This window comes from Aquila chrysaetos, chromosome 5 (assembly GCF_900496995.4).
Source record: "Aquila chrysaetos chrysaetos chromosome 5, bAquChr1.4, whole genome shotgun sequence".
In the NCBI taxonomy this organism is placed as follows: domain Eukaryota; kingdom Metazoa; phylum Chordata; class Aves; order Accipitriformes; family Accipitridae; genus Aquila; species Aquila chrysaetos.
Genome location: NC_044008.1, coordinates 63,370,086 through 63,391,688, shown reverse-complemented (window position 1 = coordinate 63,391,688; position 21,603 = coordinate 63,370,086). Strand labels below are relative to the sequence as shown.

At 53.9% G+C, this 21,603-nt stretch overlaps 1 protein-coding gene across 4 annotated transcripts in view; it reads left to right on the top strand.

Moving 5' to 3' along the window:
• The first annotated feature begins 8,066 nt into the window (after positions 1-8,066).
• Positions 8,067-21,603, top strand: part of MYOCD (myocardin) — a 263,251-nt gene continuing 249,714 nt past the window's right edge. For all 4 annotated transcript variants that reach the window (XM_041123914.1, XM_041123913.1, XM_030016296.2 and 1 more), the window contains exon 1: positions 8,067-8,480. The gene's annotated coding sequence lies outside the window, so the exon portion shown is untranslated. The remainder of the gene's footprint in view (positions 8,481-21,603) is intronic.

Genomic DNA, 21,603 nt, shown 5'->3' with positions numbered 1-21,603 from the left:
TTTGTGCTGCCCGGCTGCACCTCATGCAGCCCTGCTGCCCCGTGCTGCCGTGCTGCCCCTTGTGCAGCTCCGCTCCCCGCCGTGCTGCCCCCGTGTTGCCCGGCTGCCACCTCCCGTGCTGCCCCGCTGTCCCTTGTGCTGCCTCGGGCCGCCCTGGCCCCCCCCCAGGCTGCCCCACTGCTCGTCGGGCTGCCCCGCTCCTTGCTGTCCCATGTCCCTCCCAGCGCTTGCTGCTGCTACAGACAGGCTCAGCCCCATCCGGAGACCCCGGGCGCTGCCTCCCAGCCCACGGCACCGAGCTGCCACCCTCTGGCTAGCCCATCACCTTCCCTCTCCTCTGCTGCTGCCCTCGGTGCCACCCCTGCACCCCTAGCGCAGATCCTCACGCAGGGCCAGGGCTCCCAGAGGGACCCCTGCCCAGGGAAGCAGAGCCAGCTCCAGCAGCTGCACAGGCAGGACCTCTGCCCCATGGGGTGCCCTGTCCCCTCCCGTGGAGAAGGCCCCCTCCAATGCGGCCATTACACTGCAGTCCAGAGGTCTGGGAGGTGGGACCCTGCCTCACCAAGGATGGCATGACACCCAGGACCAGCTCCACTTCCCACCCTCACACCTGGGTCAACTCTGCTCCCACCACAGCTTGGACAGCCCAGGGCCCCGAGTTGCTGCCGGGTTTTCACCAGCTCACCCATCCCAGGGCCCGCTACGGGGCCTGAGGCTGGAGCTTGGTGTGGGCGATCCCTGAACAGTTAAAGTGGGCCATGGAGCATCCCATGGAAAGCAGGCCCCATGTCCTCCCCGGGGGTACTGATCCCCCCAGGAGGAGCAGTGTTCCTTCCTCCACTCTGAGTCTCCACTCATGGCCTGTGTGCTGCAGGAGCAGATCCCCACAGGAGCAAATGCCCAGGACCTCTCTAGTTGTTACAGGGACGACCCACCCATCATCCCTATCACCTCCTCCAAAGGACTTCAGTATTTATGCCAGGATTTCACTAGCAGCTGAGATGTGCCTGGAGAGTGGTGCAGAGAGTGGGACAGCCCGGAGCAGGTCCGTCCTGACCGCTCTTTTCTCCAGCCAGTGGGGCAGAACCAGCCCTCCTTTGCTCCCAGGTGGGCTCAGCGGTCCTGGACCCATGTGCAGAGGGGGATGCCAGGATCCCACCTCTGCTCGGAGCAGTCCCTATGTACAAAGCCACTTCCACTCACTCTGTGTCATCCTATGGAACTCACTGCAGGGAAGACATGCTTCAGCAGGCGGTTGATGGTTCACCCCTCGACACAGAGCTCATTTAACTCCATCCCCCTCCTCGTTTATTTATGGGCCTTCATCGCCAGCACATCTTCACCCTGATGGACGGCATTTGCACATGTCCTTCTTATCCAGAACATGGGGCTTTGCAGCCACTTCTCTATTTACTGTAATTTTTAGCTCAGACACAACCAGAACTCCCACCCTGTCTGGGCGTCTCAGTGCAGAAAACAAGACTAAACTATTTTGGGATGTTTTTCCCTTTTCCTCATACTTGGGTGCTTTCCCATGTGGCTAAGTCTTTGGAGCCTTGGGGAGGGTGAACCTGTTTCATGCACACCCCCTTCCCAGAGCTGCCCCTGGACCTCTCCGCACACTTTAACCCTCCTCTGACCACGGGCACCTCCCACACGAGCCAGCTTTGTGCTCCACTTGGTTTTCCAAGCTAGAAAATGTATCCAGTGTCAGGGGATGAGCTAAGAGCACAGCGGATGGGAACAAGCCTCCCAGGCTCCATCAGTACCATCCTCCTTCTCACCTTGTCTGGTCATATCTCCCCAAGGTGCCCAGAAAACTGTGTGCTGCTTTCCCAAGGCAGGGTGGGGACGTGGGTTTGGCCCCATTTGTCTGGCACACACGAAAAAGAGCCTGAAAAATGCCCCTTTGCCTCCATCGATCCTGTTATAGTCCTTATTGTGCAGCACCCACCCGGGAAAGGCCGGCACAGAGCCGAAGCAACTTGCGAACCTCCCCCCCTCCTGCCTCTGTCACAGCCAAGGGTCTCTCCATTGAAGTTTACTTAAAGGTCTAATAAAATTTCCAAACTGGAAAAATCTTTATGCGGAGGGTTCACTTTGTTTAAAGGAAGAGGACCATAAAGATAAAGCCTTGCCTGCCCGCTGCTCCCCTCCCGCTACCAGGGCGAGGGGCCGCGGCACAGCCCTTCCCGCCCAGCCCGGCTGCGGATGGAGGAAAAGCTTGTTTTCCTAACGAGAAGTTTGAAGATTAAAAGGGGAAAAAATCAGCCATTTGGAATCCTCTACTGACGCTGCAAATACCCTCGTTAATAGATATGTCTCGTTTTGTTACCTCATTTTAATTAATCATTAAACAAAGACAGCTGCCAAATTTTGGCTCTGGCTCTGAGCCTACAACTGACTTGGAGCCCTTGAAAAATAGACTATTTATGGTGCCTGGGTTTAAAGCTTAAATTTCTTGTATAAACTTTACCCTTCCTAAGAATAGCGTGGGGAGTGCATTGCTGGCTGCATCTGCGGTGCCCTGCGCCCCCAGTCCCGAGCCCAGCACGGTCTGCAGTGAGGCCGGGAGGGAGCAGGGTCCCATCTCGCTGCAGAGGAGTGGCTGCACCGGTTCCAAGGTGTCCCTTGGACAAGTGCTGCCCCAGCCTGCTGTCCACACACGGGCAGGTGCCATCAGCGTGGGAGGTGCCCAATTCCACTTGCCAAGTGAGAGAGTTAGCCTTTGGGCAGAGCATCCTGATGCAGGAAAGCATCCCTGCATCCCCTAGGGCTGGCCAGGTGTCTAAGGGAAGTATTTGTACCCTCCAGAAAAGGCAGGGTGTGGGGTGAGGAACATACTACATGCGTTAAGGCACGACTGCTGCATCCATCCCTGCCACTGCCCCCCCAGGACTGGGGTTCCCATCTCTGCCTTATACATACACCCGATACCAGACCCCTTGGATTTTGCATCATGGTGGCTGGAGTTGCTAAGGCTGCCCACCGCAGGGACCCAGGGCTCCTATGTCTTCCCTTTGATGGTGGCTTGGGGCTCCACAGGCACTGAAAGGTCATTTTTATTGCTTTATACTTTTTTATTTTCTTTTTTTTTTCTTGTTTAGAGTATCTTGGGGACGGGCTCCAGCCTGTTCTCCCCCATGCCCTCAGATCTCAAGCAGGGAAGGAGCTTTCTTGGAGGGCTGAGGCTCGGTGCAGCTCAGCAGGAGGGCATGGCAGCACAGAAGGAGCAGCCCCAGCACAGACTTTTGGCTAGGTGACTCATCCAGCCCCCCTGTGCCAGGTGATGCTCGGGGGGTATACAGGTTGAAGCAGGGACTGCGGTCTTTGGGTGGTATTTGCCCTGGTGTGCTGCTTGCAGAGCATCCTGCTGCAGAGCTCACACTGCCCTGCGCTCCCAGCCTCATGTGAGTGCCTACACACCCCCACCCATGCACAGACGTACACAGGACCCAGAATTCGATGCAAATCAATCCACCACCTTGTGTGGTGTCACACAGGCAGCATCACCCCAAGACCTCCCTCCTTGCACACATGCACCGCTGAAAGAAATGCATAGGAACCCAGGGCTGCCTGCTCTGAAGCCGAGCCATGCTGTACCATGCTCAAAGCATCCCGGTGGCTATCTGACCACCTTGCACTAGCACCAGCACCCTGGTTTGGGGTAATTCCCCTGCAGCAGTGCCGGCAGGCCCTACACTTTTTCAGTGGGGCTGCACTGTGGCCCAGGAGCCCTTTGTGGGATCTTGACCACTGTGAGGTCCCTGTCTGCTGGGCTGGGCTGCAGATGTGAATGAGGTGATGTGCCAAGATGATAGAATCATAGAATCATAGAATCATAGAATCATTTAGGTTGGAAAAGACCTTCAAGATCATCGAGTCCAACCATTAACCATGCCCACTAAACCATGTCCTGAAGTACCTTATGATCAATAAATGGGGGTGCGTATGGCATGCATCTGCCCGTGCACAGGGCACAGAATCAGGCTGGATGCTGGGCAAAGGACAGTTAACCCTTCCAGCACCTCAGGAGCAACTGAGAAGTAAGGGCTGTGAGTTAAAATCACGCTGCACGGTTGCTGGCCGCATCCCAGAGGCAGGCTGAGAGCATGCACCCCGCCAGGCTGGTGTTTCCTATACAGCTGCCCCAGTGCTGAACGTGGCCAGGGCTGAGCCCCATGGCCACAGGGTCATCCCAGCCAGCTGAGGTCTGGCTGGCCCCGCTCAGGGCAGCGTGGCTGACTCAGCCGGTGCTGGGATCCGCACCAGCTCTTACTGACCTGCCCCTCCTGCCCTGGAGAGGGAACAGAGCCAGGCTGCAGGATGAACTCCTCCAGCTGCGGCTGGGAACCCGCAGCTCATATTTCACCCCTCTCGCAGCTCTCCCACTCGGGTGACACCAAACGCGTGTCACACACACTGGAGGCACGGGCTGACGGCCCCCCTCCCGCCCACACAGCCTCAGCCCCTGATCCTCCAGCCTCTGCCCTCTGCCTGCCTGCCTCAACGGCTAAAGTAAACTGTCTGATACACAGCAGGCATGGTGCTGGGAGGCTGAAGCTGGATGGAAACCCAGCAAGGCATGTACGGTGCCAAACAACCCAGGTCACATCCCCAGCATCTGCCTGGATCCGGGCTACTGCCAGATCCAACCTCTGCATCCTGCTTCCCCCCAGCAAACCTCCGGGACACCCCTGGTCTCCCCATCCCGAGCAAAGCCTGAGCACCTGTGAGTGTGCACAGAGGCATGGCCACGCCACCACCACGCTGCTGCAACCTGTGGAGGACTGCGGCACCCACAGGCAGACAGGAGGGGCAACTGTGTGGCATGGGCAGCAAATGACCCCACACCCCCGTGCCAGCTGCTCACATACTCCCATGGGATTGCCAATGGAGGCAACCCAAGCTGTCTGTGGGCAGCACGGCCACGCCACCTCCGTGCCACCTGTTGATGGCCCCATGCTGTCAACCCGCTCGTTGCCCTGGGCCACACAGCCCGGAGGATGGAGCTGAGCCCCACTGCTGTGGGGTGCTGTCAGCACATGACACTGATGGGATAAACTCACCATGTGTGGAGCTGGCAGGGAGGAAATTCATCCTCTGGCCTGCGGTGTTATCCAGCTGCCCGCCATGTGGCTGGCCCCACCACACAGACAGCATGCAGGTCTCCCTCTGAAAGCTGCATGTGAAATGGATCCATCCAGAGCTCCCTCTCCTCCCCTCACCCTGGCCTGGCTGCCAGCACTGGACCATGGCAGAGTGGCCCTGTCCCACCTGAGCTCTTGTGGCAAAACTGTCGCGAAGACCTTCCAGGGAAAACTCAAATGTCCCGTCAGCAGTGGCAGCATGGACAGCAGATGGCTTGGAAGAAAGCTTAGAGAAGGGTGAGTTGTTCCACTGCCCAGTGTGTACTGTTAACTCTGAACCCTAATGATAACAGCATAAATAACAATACAGCTACTATACAGCCCATTACTACAGAAACACTCACCTCTCCACCTCAGAAATGTCACTGTTTCCCTTTGTGACCTTGTCCTAAAATCCTCCTGCTCCTAAAGGACACTTTCTGGACTGTAGCTTTGTCCAAACACACTAAGAACAGACCTCTCCCGGGCAGCATCTAGATGCAACTGATAGTAACTTCCACAGGGACCATTGTGCCCATTAGATATTGTTGTCCCTTTTTGATCTCTGGCTTAGGTCTCTCCTAGATCAGAAGCTGCTTTGCCAAAAGGGCTCCACTTACAAGCTGCCATGTAAACAAACCTGGTGGGAGCCGAGGATTTATGGAAGGGCTGGGGGAGATCCCCCCACTACATATGTCTGCCTGGCCAGCAACTTCTGCACAGACCAAAGAGACGTGTTTGTTAGTATGAACAGCAGGTTCACCAGGGGGTAAGTTTACAGCAAGATGGATATAAATAAATAGAAGAAAAGGACTTTCCCCACACAGGGGAGAGGCGTCCTGCCCACCCGGGGAAGGTTGCGCTTGGGCTGGATGCCGGTCAGAAGAGGGGTTTTCTTCAGGGGAGCTACCTGCTGGTGTCAAAAAAACTTACAGTGGTTTTGGGTTTTTTTGGAAGGGTGAAAGTTTGGGTGGGGCGGGGGGCTGCCACCAGCACTGTTCCCTAGCACTCAGCACAGCAGTGGCACCCGTGGGGCACAGGTAGGTGGAAGTCATTCTGCTCTTGATCAACTAGGAGAAAGCACCAGGGAGAGGGTGTGTAGGGCAGAGGCAGAAGAGGCGTGGGGAGCACAGGCAGGGAACCTTTGGGGCTTGGTGTTAGCGGGGAAAAGAAGTACAGCCTGAGCAGAGACACTGCCTCTTGGACTGCTCCTGTGTTCAGAAAACACTATTTAGCCCAAGTGATGAGGACTGCACCTGGGATGATCCTCTCTCCCTCCAGGTTCCCTTCCCAACAGCAAGAGCCTGCAAACCTCCAGGCTTCAGCCAGGCACTGAGATCAAAACGGAAAGAGTTGATTTAAGGGACGGTAAAGTATTACAGGCTGTACTGGTGCAGCTTACCCCAGCCCAGCTGAGCAGGATGGCCTAGGCTAGCCCAAGCCCTGAAAAGGGGTTTTATAGGTGGGAAATTGATATTTTTAGGGCTTTGATGCATAGGTGAAGTCAAAAGGCATTTGGCAGCAGTTCATTCTTCAATCCCAAGGACCAAGTCTGGAGAAATCAAGACCTTTGGGACCTGCTGATGCAGCAAACATGATAAAAGAGCAGCTCCATTCCCAAGGTGATGCTGTGACCCTGGGACACAGGAGAACAGGGTCTGCGAGCACCCGCTCCCCCTTCCCCTTTCCATTCCCCATCTCTTTCCCCTTCCCAGCCAGTGGTGCTCCCCCAGACTGCCTTTGGTACCCCTTGACGATAGCCTGGTGCTTCTGTGAGCATGAGGGTCTGTAGGGTGGGCGCTGTTGTGGCTGTATGGACACATCTTACACCTACCGGGGCAACAACTAACGTACCCTGAAAGACAGTAAAGAGGGACTGATCTTGGGGTGTTCAGTGTATAGAACCTGCCTGTCAAGAAGGTTCCTGGTGCACAGTTATGCCTCTCCACCACCTGTATCCTGGGTTTCACAGCCCATACAAGCCACGCCGGCTCAGTTATCAGCCTGCGAGTAGAGAGTGCTCTGCTCAAGGTGACAGCACCTCTGGAAATGCTGGGCTGAACTCAGTATAGCCCTCTAGTGCTCAGGTACCTGGGGATTAGACCTCTGGGTGCCCTGGCCAGCCCAGGCACTACGACTGAGGACATGAGCTGCAGCAAGCCCCAGTTCACCAAAACCCGGGCAGTTTGCAGTGCCGGGGAGACCTGGTTCTCTGCTCGTCCAGACTTGCCTCCCTGGGCAAACGGGGCTGCCCGGAGGGCGGGGATGTAAAGCACCGAGTCTGGCAGGGACTGACACGTTAACTCGCACGTCTCCCGGTTGGGATCCCTGCGCAGCTCCTCACTGCCCCCCACTACCGATACGGAGATACTTAAAGAGATAAGAAAGGGGGGGAGGGGACTGCGATTCGTGCAGGTGGTGGCAAAAGCCCGGTGCAACACGGGGGCAGCGTTCGCCCCCGCGCTCCTTGCCGCAGCCCGGCGTAGAGCGGGCCGGGGGCGGGCGAGAGCAGGCAGGTTTGCCGCGGAGGGGAGGCCGCCGCCCGCCCAGCCCCGGCGCCGCCGGTGCGCTGGGGCGGCTCTGTCTGTAAAGGGTGCCCGGCGAGCCCCGGAGCTTTCCTGCTGAAGGGCAGGTCAGGAGAGCGGCTGGGCTGCTGAGTCAGGGGTGCGAAGGCAGGTGGAGGGGGCGGCGGGAGCGGGCGCAGGCACCCCGGGGTAGGCTGCCGCCCTCAGCCGAGCCCTGGCAGGGGAGGCTCCTCCTCTTCCTTAACTCTTGCGGGGGCCGGAGCGGAGCCCGCTGTCCCGGGCTGCAGCTGGAAGCGCCCGGCGAGCCCCGTGCCGGGCGGGGGGGTGCGGGGTGCTCGGCGCCGGGCAGCCCCCGGGCTCCGCGCCGGGGCCTCTCGGCCGCCGCCCCCCGGGCAGAGGGCGGGCACCGCCCGCGCCCCGGCTCCGCTGGGTCCCCGCCCGCGGGGATGCGCTCCCCACCGCTCACCTGGGGCCGGAGCCGGGCAAGGTGAGAGCCGCCCCCCCCCTACTGCTCCCTCCCCGCCAGCCCCCGGCCACAGCCCACCGCCGCCCCGCACGCCTGCCCGGCCAGCCCCCGGCCTCCCCTCCTCTGCTCCGCGGGCTGCAAGAAGTTAATTTATTTTTGGAAAAGCAGCTCTCAGAGTTTGTCTAATTCCACCCGCACCAGCTCCTTTCACTCTATTTTAAACCAGTTCTTACTGTGCTTCAAGTTTATAAAAACAATCACTGCTCCCTGATAAAAGCAGCCCTAATCTGCGGAGAAAGCAAGGAGTCACAAAAGCAGCATCTCCTCCAGGACACTCTAGCTCAGCCGAAAAGTTTGCAGGTAATTTATGTTTCCTACTTAATGTCTTTCTGTTCTTCTAGCTGCTTTCTCACGTGCCTGTTTGGTTATGTTGACGCACGGCACCTACGTGCTGCGACATCTCAAAGGAGACGGAGCACAGTCAGGCGTTGCTGCTACCTGCTGCTTCTCCTGGGTTATTGGTGGGGCCTTGGTGGCCACTTGCACCTGGCAGGTCTTGGAATATGGGCAGACCTGCGTGGAACATGGCACTTGTTCGGGAACAGGCACTAGGTGCGTTTAGCAGATCAGAAGCTGGACTTCCTGGAGAGGCTGGCAGGGAAATGTGGAGAGGATGCAGCGGCTGGCTTTGCACAGGGAGGATGACGGTGAAGGGCCATGTGAGGTTCTCAAAGCGTCTTGCTTTGCTGCAGCCATTTGGAGGCTGCTCTGATGCTTACTCTAATCCCTCCAGCCCAGGCAGTGCAGAGGGTATCCCTCCCAGCGGGTCAGGCTGTGTGATGGCACCCTGCTTTTATTCCTCTTTCTCCTGCTTTGCCAGGAGGACTGTGTCATGGCTCCGTTAGCTGTGGAGGGTCATTCTGGTTACACCAAATGCTCAGCTGTTTAATGCAACTTCTCCGTGACTCACCAATGCAACCCACAAAAACTGTTTAGAAAAAGCTCCTGTCATTGCTCACACTCAGAAATCCAGGGCATTTATGGACCGCTTTGTTTCTTTTAAATAAATGCATTGCAAAATGCTGCCAGTCATAAACTACTGATGTAATTTGTTGAGCACTAAAGCACTCGAGGGAGGTTTTGTCAGCCTCATGCAGGGCTTTCTGGTGTTTCAGGGTTAATGCTTTCGAAAGCACCGCCTTGAAAGCCGGGAAACAGTTACATTTCCAGCACCGTTCAACTGTGCAGGAGCAGGACTGGCGGCAGCACGCTGCCAGGACAGGGCTGTGCAGGTTCCCTCTCCTCCTCGCAGGCTTCGTGAGCCAGTGCTGCCTGTGGGCGACCTCTCTCCTCATCGGAGCAGCCCTCAGGGCATATACATGTTTTTTTGGAAAAGGGATGAGGGTTCAGGTTTTAGCGCTGTGTATTACAACTGCTGCTTTGCTGAGATCCATCTGGGTCCTTGCTGACTTTTCCCTGTTGCCTGTTGGTGAAATACACATCATTCCAGCTCTGACTGGAAAAAAACAAAACAAAAAGGCAGAAAAATTAAAGGGTTGTTTTTTAGGATTGCGTGACCCAATCTCTCTTATAAATGTCATTTGTCAGACGGCCCAAGGGACAGCAGAAGTCAGTGACCCCACGTCCCCCTCTCCGATGCTGCTCTCTCTGGTGCTGTCCGTGTGTTTTGGTGGTCCAGCATGCAGGGGAAGGGAAATGTGGTTGTTGTGTGGAGTGTACAGGCTAAAAATAGTTTCCCTCTCGTGCTCCATCTGAATGGGCAGCCACATATGACTGTACATGGATTTGTCTGATAGTCCCGTTTCAGTGTAAGAGACAAAATATCTTAGTTATGGCTTTGTTCTTCAGCTAACAATGGGTAGCTAAAAATATCCGACTTTGTTCCACTCAATAAAGTTCTCTCAAGGGGAGACACTAACGTTACATTTTTGCCAAATCCGTGCAAAACGCAGCCAAAGCAAATGCACATTTTTGCCAACAACTTTTCATAAAACATGTAACTAGCAGAAAACTCCATACTGTTCTGCGAGTGGGGCTGCGCTGTCTGCTGTGTGCAGCATCCCGGGGCTCTTGGCTGTCCTGCTCCCCGGGAGCATCAGAGGAGGGTGAGGCACATGGCCTCCTCCCCATCCTCATCCTCCTCCGTGTGTACTCCAGCTGCACTGTGGGCTGCCAGCCCATTTGGGCTAGGCGGGCACAGGGTGATGTGCTGCTGCCTGCTCGTGCCTGGCAGGGGGAGATTGCCCCATCGCTGCCAGTGGCAGCTGGTTGGTGGTCGCTGCGGTCTCACTCCAATTCCCTTATTTCCCGTTTTATGGCAGCCAGGGCTGGAGGCCAGCCAAGCCTGTCCAGTCCCGCTGTGCAAGCGCTGTGCTCGTGTTAAAAGCCTGGCACGGCTGCTGCAACGCGCTCGCAGCCTGACAGCCAAGAGGAAACCAGCAAAGACCTCACTGGGCTGGCACGGTCCCCGCGGAGAGGAAGGAGATGGGCCCTCCTGCGCTCACTCCCAACTCCAAATAAAATTGCCGCCTCCCCACTGCTGCCACCCTGGTCCCCGGTGCCTGCCTTCCAGCTGCAGCACTGCACGGATGGTTACTGCTCCTGGAAAGGGTCAGGGAGGCAGGAGAACCAGTCCCATCCTTTCTGTCTATGGAGGCCAGCCTGCTCCTTGGGTGACACGCACTCCTGCACTCCCTTGCCTTGCAGCCCTGGGCAGAGCAGATCTGCATGACCCCAGCTGAGAAAGCCCCTCTTTCCATGTCAAAGCAGGTTTGGATGGGTAAGCAGCCACACTATTTGCAACAGGCACTTTGCTTTCTCATTTAGAAGTGCCCAGGCTCAGCTGGAGCTCATTTTGGTTTGGGCTGGAGAGCTGCCCACCAGGTGCTTGCTGAGCAGGACCAAGTCTTGTTTTAGCTTTGCCCAGCATCAGGAAAAGAGATTGAGCTTGTTCTACCCTCCATGGTACCACAGTTTTCTAGGCTGCAAATCATTCTTGTAGCTCCTCTCTGAACCCATTCCCATTTTCCAGCATCCCTCCTGTTGTGTAGGCACAACGACCAGTAATGATCTCCCTAGTTCTGGATGTCTTTCTCTGTGCTGTATTTGCTCTCCAAGCCACAGTGCTATGTCCAGAGCTCCTACTCAATTAGTTTTCACTGTGCCCCTTCCTGCAACCTTGTCATGTTGCTGCTTTTCTCCAGGGTCACGTCATTTTGCATATGGCCATGTTAAAACTCATTGGCATTCAGGCAGGGACATTTCAGAAGAACAGAGAAGGTTTGGGGATTGTGGCAGAAGCAGTTCCCTGTGCCAAGACCTGTGGAGCTGGTTTTATGCCGGTGAGCAGCTGAGGTTGCTGATGGAGGAGGGGTGCAGGCCAGGGGACACTGCGCGGCTCTTCCACGTGTCACGTCTGGAGCAAAGCCTCTCTCTGCCTGGAGGTTTTCCTGCTCCTTCACCAGCCCTGGTGTGAAGGACCTGTCTCCTGCTCGAAAGGCTGAGCTCCAAAGGTGGGCTGCCCGCCCCGGGTGGACAAGAGTGTCTTCTTGGGAAGAAGACACTGCCTGACGTGATTCATGAAGTGTTTGCTGCCGCAGTATTCCTGGAATGTACCTGCTTTATTTCTTGGCCTTCTTGCCGGTTATTGGAGAGGAGCTAAGTTAATGTACTGGGTATTAGATGGCAAAGAGATCCAGTCCCTGCTCTTGGGTTCGGGGTATGCATGCACCCCATGAGTTAGAGGTACCTTGGACCAGGGTTGAAACACAGGACGGAGCTTCCCGAGCTGAAGGGCAGGGACCTGCCGGGATGTTGCTCTGCCAGATGTGACACATTTATGACAGGGTTATAAGTCACCTCCCCACCTGCCTTTGAGCTCCAGGCAGGCTGGTTGTGCATGTCCTCCAGCACAGGCTGGCTGTTGGGTACAGATAATTTGCAGATGGTCCCCTGCTCCTGGGGAAGCTCAGTGATGTCCCACAGTGCACGGCTGGGGTCATGGCTTACGATGCCTGCTCAAGGCTTCCCTCGCCCGTGGGCCCATCAGCACAGCTCTGCTGGAGGATGTTTCAGAGATACAGCACAAACCCTTGCACCTAATGGAGCAGAAGTAAGAGGCACCAGTGCCAAGGAATCAACTCTGTCTGCCTCTTCCCCTGGCTCCTCCACAAACCCTTCTGGCCTCCTCCAGCCCCAGCTGCATGCCCCACGAAAGCAGTAAACATTTGTGTTTCCCTGCACTTGCCTGGCTCCCGGAGGGAACCATGGACAAGATTGTCTTTTAGAAACTCTCTCAAAGCCCACCTCTCCTGCCACCCTCCTTCCCAGGCTCTCCTCAGGGACACAGGACCACCCTTGGGACTGGGGGCCAGCAGTTGCTTTGGATTGAGGCATCAGATATAGAGACTGTGTCCAACCTCGAGCCCCTCTGTGGGAAGTCTGGAGAGGAGCAGTGAGCTGATAGCTGGGCAACAGGAAAAAGAGCACACCTGGTCATGGCGTCCAGCTCCTTGCTGTTCGGGAGACTTGCAATAGCACTGTTGTGCTGAGTTACAGGCAGGACCTTTCTGGAAAGGAACAGGAGGCGAGTTCATCATTTTTTTGGCTGAGGTGATCCAAGGACGTCAGATTTCCCTGCTACGTCCGCAGAGCCTGAGCCTTCAACCATGCTCTGTGTCTTCTGTAGAAGCACCTCTGTTTTGGGATTGCCTGAATCCCACATGAGCTCCAAAGGTGGTATAGGCACTGATGTTCTGGAGTGTGATTCTAAACACTCCTCCCAAGTCATTGTGGCTCCTGGTGCCTGCTGCCAGCCTTGCAGTCTGGAGGTGGGGCTGTTGCCATCTCTGTGATGGCCCATCTTTCATTCACTTGACTGTAGGTGGTAGTGAGTCTCACCCTATACTCCCCACTTCCCAGGCGAGTTGTTTCATCTGCCACTTGCCTTGAAGCAGGGATGGACATTCTGCAACTGGGAGTGCTAGTTTCATGGGACAGGCAGGGAGAGGAACCCTCCATACTTGTCCCTCATTCTGAGCCAGCCCCTAGCTGGTTTTCAGTCCCAGAGACAATGGTGCAAGGAATGCAATCAGGGGAGGCAAGGGGAGAGGTTGTGGCCATGTCCAAGCACTGATACATGAGTGGGGGAACAGTCTGGCAGTGCAGACTCTGTCCTCTGTACACCTACAAACAGGTGCCAGGCCATGGGACCTTCTGTCTTGTAAGGGTAGCTGTGGACATGGGGCATCATACACGAGAATGGTTCATCCATCAGAGGATACTCCCTTGGGACCTTCTAGCTACGTGTTTGTGTCTGCATGGCCCCAAGATGGCATCCCATGACTAAGGGTTTATGCATATGGCCTCACCATGATGTGCTGTGGTTATCTCCTGTCCTGCCAGCTGGTGCAGTTCATCAGGTGCTAATGATTTAGTTTAAACTATAAGGTAATTTCTGAGAACCTCAGGTGGGACCATGCTGTCTGGATCTTCCAGGCTGTGCTGTGTGTGTGGTGCACATGGCTTCCTGGTCAGCACGCTCTTCTCCTCGAGTTCACGGAGCATATGTGTAATTCTGCTCTCAGGATTGTCCCCTTCCACACATTGGTGCTTGGCACATGATCCTGAAGCCAGAATAGCCAGTGTGGTGACCTTCATGATTCTCTGGCCACTGCACCTGGGACCTGCCTATGTCCATCGTGCAATGTGTCCCAGGCACACAGAAGCCACCAGCTCAGTGCTGTTGGCATTGTACGTACAGTGCTGTTGGCATTGGGGATGTACATAAGCATGTTGATTTATGTCCCAACCTCAAGCCAAAAATACACTCTGCTTGCATAGGAACTGTTGGAACAGATGCAGAGGGCTTATCAGCTGTCCCCAGGGACTTCATGGCTCTGGACCTCATGGTGAGGGTGTGACAGCCATGACCACCCTCAGGAATGGGACCGTGCCCTCTCTCTGAGCATTGGGGTGTGGGGTCTGCTGCCTCTCCTGCAGGTATGGCAGTGGGACTCTGCACCTGGAGTGTGGTGCATGCTGTGCATAAAGTTTCTCCCCTACAGACAGAGCTCTGCCTAATGGAGAACAGCCAACCTCCCAGGTGGCTTGTTTTTGCTAGGATGTTTGCCCGTCTACCAGCACACTGTGCAATGTGATTCCTGGTGTCAACTGATGGGGCATCCCCGGTGGGCCTGTAGATGTGTGATGAAGGACCAATAGATGCCTTTCAGAGCTTAGAAGGAGTTAAATTAACTAAAATAAAATCCAGGCTAAAAGGGGCAGGCTTTCCCACCCACCCCTCATGCCGGCCAGGGATAAGCCCAGCCTGGTGCACCCTAGCCCTCACCAGCTCCTGCTCATCTTTGGATCTGTCCCAGCATTGCACAGTGCAGGCAGCAGGAGACCTTGGAGTGCCAAGAGCTGCTCTTTGGGAGCCACAGGGCACATGTGGGACCTGCAACAGCTCTGCGCTGACCCCATTCGGACACTGACCAGTGTTGCCAGTACTAAGCATGTGCCCAGGGAGGTTCCTCATTGTCCCTGAGGGCTCTGAGGAGAGAGGACCTCATATTGGCACTGTGTATCTCAGTGAGCATTTCCAGCCCAGAGACAGACTCTGACCTCTAACGGGAAAGCCTGCCCGTGACTTTTTGCATGTTAGCAGCATGAATGGTGTCCAGTCTGCCTCATATTCTCCATTCCCAGTAAATATCTAGGACACACCTGTGAGGTCACCATACACCTACCCGAGTCAGGCTTCTGGTACCCTGAAATGTTCCCTTTGTAACCTCCCTCTTGCCCTGTTAGAGCTTGTGCAGAGCCATTGCTGCTCTCTCTGTCGGCATCAGTGTGGGCTCAGGATCCCCTGTCTCCTCTGTGCCACTGCCCAGCCTTGTCCCAGCCCCGCATGCAATGGGTGCTGAGGGTTGCCTGGAGGAGAGTTGGTGTGGCTCTGCCCTCGGAAATGTTGAGCAAAGACATGGCCTGCAGAAACCTGCAGTGTTTCACTCTGGTTTGCTCTGGTTCGGTTCTCCCGCCTTCCCCAGTGGTGTGCCTATAGTGCCAACCATGCTGCCCAGGGGGGTGTTTTGCAGCAAAGCTGTCCCTGAGCCCTCAGAGCTGTCACCCAAGGGCAGCAGCTCACACTTAGCTTCTGTGTCTCCCTGGACCAGTCCCCAGGGCTTTCTTCTGTCCTTATAGTCCTCCGATCCCATTAACTGCAGAGCTGGTTTTATCCTTTATGTTATTTTTCAGGCCTTCCGAGGCCAATCCATCCCCACATGCTGCTGTAGCCAGTGGAGGGGAAGAAAACAAAGTGGCTATGTCCTATTGAGGATGACAGTCTGACATATTTTCATTTAGAAAGGCTTCTCTGCTCTTAGGATGAGTTTGTGAGCAACAGGGTGATGCTGTTCCCACAGTGCATGACAGTTTATTACTCCCAAACTCACTGAGTTTTGCAACTTTCCTGCATTTCTAGAAGCTAAGTTGCTGCTGAGGTAGGGCAAATGATCAGGAAATTGGGCTGAGCATCTTGCTGTAGGAGCCAGTTTCAAGGCATTCTTACAGGGACTTGCTGAAATGCAGAGGGACCTGGGGATGAAAGAGCTGAAGAGAGCACATGGACCCAATTGGGTGCGGATCCAGATCCAGCACATGTCTGTGCGTGATGTTCCCTATCTGCACTGCAGGCTAATGCAGTAAATCAAAGTGGATCACTAGGAGAAGGCCTGTCAGAGCAGGTCATTTTGCAGGGCTTTGACATCGGCCAGCCAGCTGCTGGACGGGGCATATGGAGTTTGTTTAACTACCAGCAGCAGCACGTATTGCCTTGGGTCCAACAGCTCATTTTGCAGTGCAAGTAACAATAACACGCATTTGCAGTTGATGGAGGGTTGCAATGCCATGTGGGATTTGCTCTCAGCTCAGGAAATGTTCCTGGGAAAGTCTTTTCCCTCCCAGTGTTAGAAGAAGAGGCTCAACTCCTTTCTGAAGTGGGACGATGAATAATAACTCCCCAGAGATGTGGCAAATGCTGTGAAACAGCCTCACATAGCTGCAAGCTCCAGCTCAAAGGACCCTGCTGCGTTCTGTCCCTGGAAAACTCGCGGGGTCTTATTTCTGCTCAACAAACAGCACGTAGGCATCTCCACCAGTGGCTGTCATCACCACCGTGAGGAGCCGTCCCGGCATGCCGTACGGAGTCCCTGGGCTCAAGGCTGACAAACGGCTCCCTCCCCGGAGATTGCCTCTCTCTGCTGCACGAGCGTGCGTGTCCCTGTGCCACACGGGCTTCCCCTTGCCTGGTGTTTCTGGGGTGGCCCGGCGAAGACCAGGAGGGGTTGCAAATAGCTCATGGAGTGCTGAGCTGCTGTCAGCACAGCCAGGTCTGCTGCTCCCTCCACCCTCACTGCTGAGTGGAGTTCAAATGACAGAAGTGGTCCTTTAAGTGGTATTTGAGCTTGGTAAATTCCTTGTGCCGTTGGTTACGCATCCCCGTGCAACTGCTCCGTGCTCTCTCTGTTCCCCTGGGGCTTTTCTGTAAGGTAGCTCTAGGCCTGTGTCCCGCCAGGCTCCAATGTAAAGCCCTGCAGAGCAGCCAGGGCTCCCGGGGCTGTGTGCATCCCCATCCCACTGAGGTGCTTTCTTGCAGGAAAAGAGTCTCCTCCTTTCTTTAGCAGTGCAATCAAAACAGACATGAAGAAGGTACATAACACCTTTATCCCCATCAGTGCAGCAGTTTCAGGGTCCTCCTGGCAGGGACTCTCATGTCCACATTGCACCCAGTGCTGTGGGACCACCAGGGTCCTCCCAGTGCCCAAGAGGTTGGATAATGTTGCTGCACAGGGCTCTCCACATCATCCCAGAGCTCTGTCCTGCTGTCATGCCTCATCTTCAGGGTTGTGCAATAGCGAAAGGTAGACACAAGGCCTTTCAGAAGGGTTCCTAAACAGACTCCTTAGTTCAGTTTGAACAAGAAGGATACCAAAAATATATATATATCAAGCAGCAGTGCCAGCATTGCTCCTGAGGCAACTCTGCTACTACAGACCCCGCTCCAGGTCTGCAGAGCTGTGTAGAACAGCAGAGGCACAGGGCTGAGGGGCAGCTATGGCCCACAACTTCTGCTTGAAGGTGTATCTGGTAACTGCTGTGTCCCATCTGAGACACCTCCCACCAGTCTTGACTTGGATGAGGCATCAGTAAGCTCCTGAGTCCAAGCCTCTGGCTCACATGGGCTAAGCACAGGGAGCAGACAGGGTTGAAGGGTGGAGAGGTCCTCGGCACAGCATGATCAGGGCACCTGGGAAAAGGGACAGGGTTGTTATTTGGGACCATGGCAGATGGTTTCCTTGGAGGGGAGGTGCATTTGGCTCAGCCCTGGGTGCAGGAGGTGACTTGCTGCTGGAAGAGGAGCACTGCTGTTGCTAGAGCACAAGGGACTTAATAAAAGCCGGGACATAAAGAGTGCACCGAGGACTGGTGCTCACAGTGGTTAACCCATAGCACACAGCCAGGCCTAGAGAAAGAGATAAGGGATGTCTAAGCCCGGAGTGGGAGGCAGCAACTCTTTGGAGAAGAGTAGGATGTGCCAAGAGCCCTGGTTTTGTACTCTGTAGCTGTACAGCAGTCTTGACAATTAGCCCATGTAGGCTTTTCCGTTGGGGATTTTCACCCGTACCGTGTACTTGGTGGTATCTGCTCCCCTGTGCTGCCTTCTCCGGGGCCATCTGACTGCAGCACGCACGCTCTGGCTGCCCAACTCCCCAGCCATTTGTCACTGAGAAATTTAACTTTCTGAAGTCTGCAAGCTTGCTAAGAATAAACTTAATAAATTAGTGAGCATATTTAAAGTGCACCACTGCTCGCTGATCTGGCATTTTAATCTACTCGTGAAGCTATCCAGAGTGTTTGCTCAGCGTGTGGCCAAGTTCTGAAATATTTGCATGCTGCTATTGTCAGTACATCTTCTGACCCTTTGCAAAAGGATGGCAGGAGGAGTGAATTTATAAGAATCTTCCACTGGCGAAGGTAGCGGAGTCATTCTTGCTAACACACTCGGTAGAATTATCTCCCTGAGATCATCTTCGCCTGTTATTCCGATCTGGTGGATGAGATACTATTAAACAACGCAGCTGTGTTTTATGTTCTCCAGGGCTACATATCCTCTTCAGTGACACACATTCTTTGCAGGTCAGTTGTAAAACATGTTTGATGTTGGCACATAGGCAGCCGGAGCAAACCGAAGCCACTCTTTCCACTTGGAAATGACGGCAATCGTAGCTGTAGGTTAGACTGGCCTCTGCCCTGTTAAGGCAAGGAGTTACTGGCCCGTCTCCTTCCTGCCTCTTCCCTGTGGCTGCAGGCAGGTGGGCAGTGGGAAGAGGAGACTTGTGCAAGCCAGGCGAGGGCGAAACAGCTGTGTGCAGGGCTCCAGGAGCTGGTTCTGCTCCCCTCATCCTCTATTTTGTTGCAATGGTGTGGATAATGGCCTCTCCATGGACTGGCTTCTCTGCAAGCCACCTTCTTCCAGCAGCTCATGAGGGCTCACAAAGCCCTGATGAAATGGAGCAAGAAGTCTTGGCTGTCTGTAGCCATGGTTGTGCTTCTTTCTGTGACCATCTCCATGCTCTGGTCTGCACAAGGGGTAGGATCTTGCTCTGCAGTCCTTACATAGCACCTGGAGCTGCCTTCACTGTGAGCAGGATGCAGAGATTTCCAAATGCTGGGCAGAGCCACAGTCCTCCTGGCTCCAAGGCACTGAAAAGCCTTCAGAGCTTCTCAGGGAAGAGCTGTGCAGGGAACCCAGGAATCCCTGGCCACTGTTTCACTGCGCAGAATTTGGCATGTTTGGGTAGTGGATTGTCTGCCCTTATTTAGACATCTACTTAGGGCAAGATAAGTTGCTTCCTAAACACCACTGACTATAAAGGCTATACCTGCTCACCCAGGTGTGGAGAATGACAAAACAGTCTGACCCCAGAACAGGATGTCTCCCATCCTTGTCAGTTTTGAGAGGTCAGAGTTTCTGGAAAAAAATTTTGCGAACAATTCCTGACATGTCATGAGATATGGATGACAGCAGCTCTTCCCATGCTTGGGGTCCCTGAAGAGCCTTCACAGCCTGGTCAGATGACAGGTTAGTGTTCTGTACATGATGTAGGTAGGAGCAGCTAGGTTGGCTGCAGCTGAAGAACCAAAGATGACGTGTGAGCATCTGGGAAGGTGGCAGTGCTGGAGGGAGGGACGGAGAGAGGGAGGAAGAAGAATGGAGAGGATGTCAGATGGCAAATTAATAGCTGGGTTTGGGCCACTGTGAGTCAGGTGTGTTCCTGTTTGAACATCTAAAAAGAATAAGACAGATCACTTGACATATACGATTAGGGGAAGTTAGAGCTTAGGTAGGAGTACACAGAGACAAGCTTTGTGAGGAAGCCCAGTTTTCAGTCAATCTGGGATAAAAAAACCCAAAGAATTTGAAAAGAAATCCTGTCAAGAATAAAAGCCTTATTTTCTGAGAAAATAATGAGTAAAAAGTTAATTTGGAGGAGGATGGAAAAGGGGAGTCGTGAAAGAAGAAAACAGAGGGATTAGAGCTGTAAAGGACAAGGTAAGGTAGAGGCCACAAATGCCCTGGTGTGATGTGTCAGAAGGGGAAGGAAGTCACTGGGACTGCCCAATGCTCAGTAAAAGGTGCATTTGGCCAGCTGTCCATCCCTTCACAGCATTCACAGCATGTCACCTTTCAGACTGTTTGTCCCTTCTAAAATTGACCGTAATTAACCCTTCATGTTGGAGACCTGTTCAGCAACCTTGGGTCCAGCGAGTGACACACTCCCACCACAGGACCACGTGTCTGCGTGGAGTTCATAACACCCATGGCTCGCAGGCTGCCAGGGCAAGGAAGTGCTAAGGAGCAGGTCTTGGAAGGAAGAGAGGTCGCTTCTGCCATGCTCCATGATTTAACAAAGCTGCTGTGATAATTCACCTCTTTTGCTGTATAAGATCACTGCAGCTCTAAGAAATGGACATAGCTTTTTTTTTGTAGCAACTTATCACCAGGAAAAATGCCCATGTTGAAGCTTTTGCTGTCAATGAGGCATGACTGAAAGGGAACAGTGGGACTCGGTCCCTGCCTGTAAGTATGAGCAGAGTCAGCAGGAGTAGTGATGGTTTCATTTTCAGAGTTCCTTTCCATCATTGTTTGGACTAAGAGGCTTTCAGATACATTTGTGACTATCTAGTCTGGCTACCAGGTATAATCTGAGCCCAGATTTATTCCTGCTTGAATCAGAGCAAGCATCCAAGCATGATGTAACATTTGCTAATGATGGAGATTCCCACACTGCCTTAGTAAATTGTTCCAGTGGTTAATTACCCGTGCTAGTATGCCAGTAAGCATTATGCCATATTACTAGTTTCAGTTTGCCTAGCTTCAGGTTCCAGACATTGGATCATACTAAAACACTATCTGTGAGGTTGGAGAGTCTTCTGCGGGGAAATACATGTGGTCTAGATACCCCAGTACCTGGTTTTTGTCAAGCAGAATAGACTGAGCTCTGGAGGTCTCTCACTGAAAAGTTGGTTCTCTTTAATCATCTTCACAGCTTTTCCCCCAATTTCTCAACATCCTGGTGCATGATGAGAACCAGAACCAGGTGTTGGGTGGACACAGGCACCCAAATGCAAGGTACTATAATTTCTCTACTGCCCCTGAAGGCTGCTGTCCAGGAAATGCGCTGGCCTTTCAGCCACCTTCTCGTGCAAGGAGGGTACAGCCAGCTCGAGGTCCACTGGACTCTCTAGGGTCTCATAGTCACCACTTCCCAGGACAGAGCACTCTGACTTGTATATGTGGCCGATAATCTGCTGCCTTGTTCCTAGATGTATGACTATATTTGGCTATATTAACTATCTGCTTGTGCCCAGTTTAACCAGCAACCCAGGCCATTCTGCAGCAGTGATCTGGCTTCTTCTCTGTTTGCTGGTCTCACAATCTCAGTGTCATCAGCAAACTTTACCACAGATGATTTAATATTTTTTTAGATCATTGATAAAAACGTTGAATAGCATAGGGCCAAGAACCAACCCCTGGGGAACTCCACTAAATCCACCCCTGCTGGGTGAGGAGTTCCCATTTACAATTGCATCTGAGACACGTCACCCAGCCAGCTTTTAATCTGTTTAATATGTGCCATGTTGATTGTGTATTGTTCTAGTTTCTTAATCAAAATGTCTTACAGTACCAAGTCAATTGCCTTGCAGAAGTCTAAGTATATTACACCACCAATATTATTTTTATCAATCAAACTTGTAATTTCAGGAAAAAGATGAATCTTAGTTTGACTTATTCTGTTTTCTGTAAGTCTATATGAATTAGCATTAATCATATTTCTATTACTTAAATCTCTATCTGTTGCTTGCCATAGCAGCCTTTGGAGGTGACTGCCCAGAGCTG